Raw genomic sequence first — 7,600 nt, 5'->3', positions numbered from 1 at the left:
AGCAGCAGTCTTGTAGGGATGATTTACAGTCCCAAGAAACCCGTGGACTTGTACGTGGCTGGGAGGAGGTAGCTGCGGATCATGTTGTCCTTAGTGACCCAGAGGACTCCGGACCGAATGCCTCAGCTAACCTACGCTGCATGGCCTCCCTGATCCAGCAAAGCCTGCGGAAAGAAGGATCCTCGTATTCTTCGGATCAAGGAGAGGGACCATTACTGGCTGGCCACTCTCCTTGATCCACGGTACAAGGGTAAGGTTGCCGACCTTATCTTGCCATCGCAGAGGAGGCAGAGTATGAGACATCTCCGGGAGGCCTTGCAGAAAGGTCTGTGCAACGCGTTCTCAGAGACTGGGAGGTTACAAACTCCTGGTCCTAGACAACGTGTTGCTGAGGCATCGGTCAGAAGGAGCGGTGGAGAAGGTGGCCGTCTGACCGATGCTTTCAGACAATTTTTTAGTCCGCAGCCCCAAGGTATGATCGGTTCCAGCAACCATCGCCAGCGTCTGATTTACATGGTGCAGGAATACCTAGGGGCAAGGTCAGACTTGGACACCTTTCCCACCGAAAATCCTCTGGCTTACTGGGTCTTGAGGATGGATCACTGGCCAGAGCTTGCACAGTATGCAATTGAGCTACTGGCCTGTCCTGCATCCAGCATTCTTTCGGAACGCACCTTCAGTGCTGCTGGTGGCTTTGTTACCGATCACAGGGTGCGCCTGTCCACCAAATCAGTTGATCGACTGACCTTCATCAAGATGAATCAGTCTTGGATCACCCACAGCTACCAAGCACCTGAAGCTGATGTAACCGAATAATTTTTTTTGAAATATCACATCCCTTCAAGACTGCCTATGCTGATGCTGAGTGACTGTCCTGTTATGTTGACTGTCTATCCTCTTCCTCCTCCGCTGATATGTTGGAAGAACATTTCTGGTTCTGGGTGATGCCATTAGCCCAATTTTTCTGCCCCTGTTTAACAGGGGCGTTTAATTACAATTTTTGATGCAATGCTTTGCAGCAGGGCTAATTCCTGCACTACAACTAGAGTATATGGGAGAGGTTGCAGTGTAGTGGCATCAGCACCAGTGCCTAAGGCCCAATTTTTCTGCCCCTGTTTAACAGGGGCATTTAATTACAATTTTTGATGCAATGCTTTGCAGCAGGGCTAATTCCTGCACTAAAACTAGAGTATATGGGAGAGGTTGCAGTGTCGTGGCACCAGCACCAGTGCCTAAGGCCCAATTTTTCTGCCACTGTTTAACAGGGACATGTAATTACAATTCTTGATATAATATTTCACAGGAGGGCCCGTTCCTGTGCCCACCCAGAGTAATTGTGAGGACTTATAGTGTTGTGGCACCAGCACCAAAACCACCAAAGGTCACTTTTTCTACCACTGTTCAACAATGGCATGTAATTACAATTCTTGATATAATCGTTCACAGCAGGGTGCTCCAGCGCCCACCAAGAGTCACTTTGAGGGCTTACAATGTTGTGGCAAAACCAACACCTTGTTCCGCCATTTCTGCAGAGCATATAGGGCAGGCCCCTACTTTCAAACATCCAACTTACAAACATCTCCTACTTGCAAACGGAAGGAGACAACAGCAAGTGAGATGAAAAAAGATGGACGACAAAACAAATTATACAGGGGTGATAACCCTTCCCTATGTTTTCCAAAAAGCTTAAAAATAGTTTTTTTGACTGGAGCTACACTTTAAAAATGTATCAGTTGAAAATTACAAACAGATTCAACTTAACACAACAAACCTACACAGTCCCTGTCTTGTTTGCACCGCCTGTATACTGCTGTTCTGAGTATATAGGGCCTGGGGGCCACACGCATTTCCTTTTTTTAATATGGGTACGGGGTTCCCCTTAATATGTGTACAAGACCTAAAGGGGCTGGTAATGGGCAGGGAGGGCTACCCATGCCATTTTTCTCAATGATTTTCAACCATATTGCAGGAACCAGATATAACATTAAAACCGCAAGCAGTTTTAAATGATGTTATTTACGTTAAATGTCATTTTGTGCAGGGACTGTTCTAAACATGGGAAACACGTGGCACTTCACAGGCATACTACAGACACCCCCCAGGCACGATATTTAAAGGAATATTTCACTTTTTTTTCACTTTAATCGTCATTAAAATCAGTGCTCCCGCCAAAATGGCCATTTTTAAAAACATTTTAGGCATTGACCCATGTCCCTTGGGGCAGGAGCCAGGTCCCCAAACCCTTTTTAGGACAGCATCTTGCATATTAGCCATTAAAATTAGCACTTTTAATTTCGAACGTTCGAGTCCCATAGACTTCAATGGGGTTCTAAAGTTTGTACGAATTTGGGGTCCGTTCGAAAGTTCTGGTGCGAACCGAACCGGGGGGTGTTCGGCTCATCCCTAATCCTGACCATTCTCTGCCTGTCGTCTGTATCTACATCTGATCATCTGTTACCAAACCCGGCTTTTCTGACTGCGTATTCAGTGTCTCCCCAGCTTACCAGCCTGCTTCCTGTTTCCTGCTGCACCAGCTGAACTGACAAGACCAAAGACGAACCAGGCACCCATACACCGTCAGGCTCTTGTGACCACTGTTGCAACACCGGTGGCCCTTGAGCCGGGGTTGTACGAGACAGCCTTCCCACTGCACGTCAGGCTCATCCGGCAGGTAAGTAACAGTCCCGCAGGATTCCTAGGTCCATCTCCTTCTCTAGGCAGAAAAAAACTGAGGCTGCAGGAAGCAGGCTGGGGGTTGTTACGGAAGGGACCGCCCCTTGGGCGGAACTAGAAAGTTCTGTTTTTGTACATGTTAACATGTTCTGCCTAGTCATCTCCTGAAGGTGGCGTAACAACCCGGTTGTCAAGAATAAAGGAGCTGTGTCAGTCAGTGAACGAAAGAGAAACATCTACTGATCGGCATCCTATCAGCATTCTAAGCCAATGGTTGCGAGCATTCCTTCTGTCAAAACACAATAGATCCGCTCTGAGATGGAGCCATGAGATCCAGCCAGATGACATCACTGGCCTAAGCTTTAAAAAACACTTTGAGCACCACTACCCATGGCCTTTTTTTGCACTGATTTTCTCTTATAAATTAATTTACCCTCCAGGGAACCCCAGAGTACTCAGGCTAGGAACCTCTGAGGCAGAGAGCAACCACACTGACACTGCAAAGAGACAGTTTTTTTTTCTAGTTGTGCACTTGGAAGGCCATGTGTTCCCCACCTCACTGGATAACCACAAGTCTACTTTTTACCTCTTACTGTGGTTCTTATCCCTTTTTTTATTTTTTATGAAGCATTTTACCTGGTTTCTGAATTAATCTACAACACTATATAAGGGCGCTCCCACCTCCCTCCTTAGAGGGGGATAAGACCCTCGAAGAGGGGGACAAGACCCCCGAAGTCGGAAGAAGAGGGCGGCGGCGAAGAAGAAAGCCGGGCTCCTCCGCTAGTGAAAGAGCTAGCAAAAGAGCAGAAGATAGCGGAGGAGTCCGGCGAGAAGACCCCCGAAGACGGAAGAAGACCCCCGGAGCTGTGCAATAAACTATTTTAACCCTTGTGTGTTGTGGGGTTTTTTTTACTTTTTTTTTACAGGTGAATGGGTAGGGGTACATTGTACCCCATACTCATTCACATAGGGTGGGGGGCCGGTATCCGGGGGCCCCCTTATTAAAGGGGGCTCACGGATTCCGATAAGCCCCCCGCCCGCAGACCCCGACGACCAACGGCCAGGGTTGTCGGGAAGAGGCCCTTGTCCTCATCAACATGGGGACAAGGTGCTTTGGGGTGGGGAGGCCACGCGGCCCCCCCCTTCCCCAATGCACCCCCCATGTTTCCTGGCCTAGCATGCTCGGACAAGGGTCTGATATGGACCTAGGGGTGACCCCAACGCTGATTTATTGGCATAGTGGTTCCCCTTTAAGTCCATACCAGGTGACGGGGCCAGCGACGCCTCCTTCGCTGGCCCCGGCTACCTGGAGACGCGCTCAAAATGAGCGGACTTTTCTCCGCGTGGTAAAAGTCTGCTCATTTCAAAAGTATGGCGGACTGGCACATACACGGCCATACTGTCCGCCGAAAAGCGAGTCCGGCGGACAGATTGGAGTGCAAAAATACTTTCTTAGTCCGCCGGACTTTTGGGTAAAAAAAGTCAGCTGGAGGCTACACACGGGCGGATTGTCTGGCGGACTTGAGTTTGCCGGACTTTTCCACCGGATTGTTTGATGGTGTGAACGAGGCATTAGGGGTTTTATGCTGATTTACATGGGACAAAGTTGTGGGGGAGGGTTTACAACCACTTTAACATCAAAGTAAACCTACAACAAAGGATGGGGCTGTCACTGCTGACTTGTGTTTTTTTTATTAATTAATGATTTTTTTTTTCAAGGTGCAAGTTCCAGTGTTGACATCTTGTGCTCATTATAATATTCTTGTAATTCACTTACAGAAAACATGTATAACGAATAGGTGTTTAGACACCTGATCTGTACAGGTTTGTTCCAGAACAGTAAAGTCAAAGTCTGGATGACACTTGTACCTGGAATCTGTACCTTGATAAACAAGTCGGCAATGGCAGCTCCATTTTTTTTCATTTTTATACTGGCGTGACCTCAACATGGCGCATACGCAGATCGTCTGAGGCAATAGCTGATGACCTGCTAAGCGCGATTGTCAGATTTCTGCCTCACTGTTGCTGGCCGATCAGATTCTACCTTACTGTTGCTGGGCGATCAGATTCTGCCTTACTGTTGCAGGGCGGGTTTTGGCTGTATTAAACAGCGTGTTTTCTGTCTGTTGCGCAGTAGCTTAAAGTGGTGTTGCCACCAAAAAAAAAAAAAATTGCTTAAAATTTATAAAAAAAAAAAAAAAATTGGAAATTATTTTTTTTACTCACCTCTAAATGCCTGTTGCTAGGGGGTCCCTCGTAGTCTGCCTCCTTCATTGCCCAGGCTGGGGACATCACTTCCCCTAGATGTCCCAGATGACTGCGGCGTATCACGGAGTGCGGCGCCGCTCACGCAGTGGGTGCCCGGCTGTGAAGCCACAGCCGGGTGCCCACAGTAAGAATGCCGGCGCCGCGAGCAGAGCGGGGAACGAGGGGGGGCTTTGTTTCCCCGCATGGTTGGACCCTGGGACAGGTAAGTGTCCGATTATTAAAAGTCAGCAGCTGCATTATTTGTAGCTGCTGACTTTTACATTTTTTTTTTTTTAGGGGGCATCCCACTTTAAGTGTGTTTGGCTGTGTCTAAGGGCTGGTTAAAGAGGAAGTAAACCCTGATGAGTTTATTTCCTCTTTCATTCCCTGCAAAGGTAAAGCATAATGGACTACTATGCATCGCATAGTAGTCCATTATGTGTCACTTACCTGACACAGGAGCCAGCGAAATCATCGCTGTCCCCTGTAGTCCGGCGCATCCATCTTCTCGGTGGGTCTCGCTGCTCCGCCGCTGTCATTCGGCGAAGCCACGATGACGTCACTCCCGCGCATATGCACGGGAGTCGCCACTCGCGGCATATCGCCATTGACCGTGGCGCGCTCAGTGCCTGTCTTTTGGCAAATATCTCCTAAACCGTGTAGGTTTAGGAGATATTTCTTGGATCTACAGGTAAGCCTTAATCTAGGCTTACCTGTAGGTGAGTGTGTTGTAAGGGTTTACAACCACTTTAAAATGCACACAAAACCCGCCCTTCAACACACCCACAACCCACCCTGCAATAGCGAGGCAGAATCTGACAATTGCATTCTCTCTTAGCGCTTAGCAGATTGTCGGATACTGCCCCCAATGATCTGAGCATGCGCCTTGTTGACGCTACGCCAGCTGATCAACATATCAGCTGGAGGATGTTGCATACTGCGCATGCGCAGACCCATCAGAGTCATTTTTTGATAACACCAGGTTCTCCGAACACCGGCTCTAAGACTGTGAACTGTGTGATCACATGACTGCTGATCACTCGGTCTAAACTGAGCAGAGAGCCATAACTGTCAGCTGAATCTGGAACACAGGAGTGCAGAAATATATGCATTTCTGTCAGGGCAGCCATCAGAAATTTTGGGGCCTCTTACAAAGCTTTAGACACTACCTGTAACATAACATTCCACTTAGTGCATGTGTGTACAGACACAGCTACTCACCAGCATCAGCAGGGGGGAGGAGCCAGGACATTGATGCAGAAAAGGGGTAGAAAATAGCATGCTGATGACTGGAGGGGCGTGTCAGGGAGAGCTCTTCCTGCCAATCACCTCTGATCCCTCCCCAGCACTCTGCTCCCCATCTCCTCCATCTGCTGCAGGGATGAACTCTGTTGAATGTAAGCAATCTGTCTTCTCCTCCTGCCGCCCGATCTCCTCAATGTCTGCAGCTCTGCCACTTGTGATGTGAAGGAGATCAGGCACTGGAGGAGCAGCGGGAGGAGAACATCAGATGAGACCAGCAGGTGCCCCCCCGCTGGTCACAAGAAGCTGTCCCACTATGGCTGTGAGACCCTCTATACTTTCAGACGTTCCGCCACACTTCCTGGTTGCCGGGGCAACGCCAAGCTCACTCCTCACAGCACCACCGATTAGAAGCCTCCGGATCCACTTCTGCTGTGATTGCAATCCCAGCAGAAGTGCATCCGGAGGTGTCTAATCAGCGGCGCTGTGAGAAGTGAGCTTGGCATTGCCCCGGCAACCAGGAAGTGTGGCAGAACGGCCGAAAGTGGCTGTCAATCCTCCAGCCAGCGGGTTTTACCTTCTATGCATGAAGGTAAAAATCCTTCTGTGTGCATCGGCCAACCCAAATACCTAAGCTTCCTCTCGATCCAGCAACGTGCATGAGACCTGAGCTTCTCCCGGGGCCCTCATTACTCACTTGTCAAGACAGCTACTGTCAATCACAGCGAACAAGCCAATGAGGAGAGAGCGGGGGGAGGGGGGATCTGTGTGTCTTACGGACGCATAGAGCGGGGCTCGGGAGTGAACATGCACCAATGCCACCACATCAAGCGGCTTGCTATCGGGGGCCAGGAGCACCGGGCAAGGGACATGAAAAGAGGATCGGGGCTGCTCTGTACAAAACCACTGAACAGAGTATGAAAGTAGAACATGTTTGTTATTTAAAAAAATTAACCTTTAATGTCACTTTAAATTACATTTTTTAAATCACTGTGTAGAATAAACAATAACTTTTTTTTATAAAATACTATTTTCAACTATTTTTCCCCATCCTTATTTGCATCTTGGTGCTGCTGATCATCTCCTGTAGCCACGTCCTGTCTGGCTTCTTCCAGTGTAGGCTGCACATCAAGACTTTGGATCAAATGTGTGTTGGCACAACCACTTGTAGTGTCCACCAGCGGTGCATGCGACAGATGAACAACACAGGAGTACCAACAAGAAATACCTTAAGGGGCCATTACAGCAAGATCACTAAGGCAGGCCATGGATTATGGAATTTTCTTTCCTGCAACCACCAGTTGCAACAGTGGAGCCATAGTGATCTCCAGGCTGGGGGGGGGGGGGGGGACAGAGGAAGCCATCCCAGCACAATTACTGCTAGTGGCTGGCAATAATCACATGCTAAAAATCTGACACGCTGGTTGTACCCAAGTCA

The sequence above is a fragment of the Lithobates pipiens genome, unplaced genomic scaffold (genome assembly GCF_037356315.1).
Source record: "Lithobates pipiens isolate NorthernLeopardFrog02 unplaced genomic scaffold, aLitPip1_a1.2 Scaffold_8, whole genome shotgun sequence".
Taxonomy (NCBI): Eukaryota; Metazoa; Chordata; class Amphibia; order Anura; family Ranidae; genus Lithobates; species Lithobates pipiens.
The sequence above is the reverse complement of the archived record's forward strand: the minus strand, read 5'-3'. Positions refer to the sequence as shown.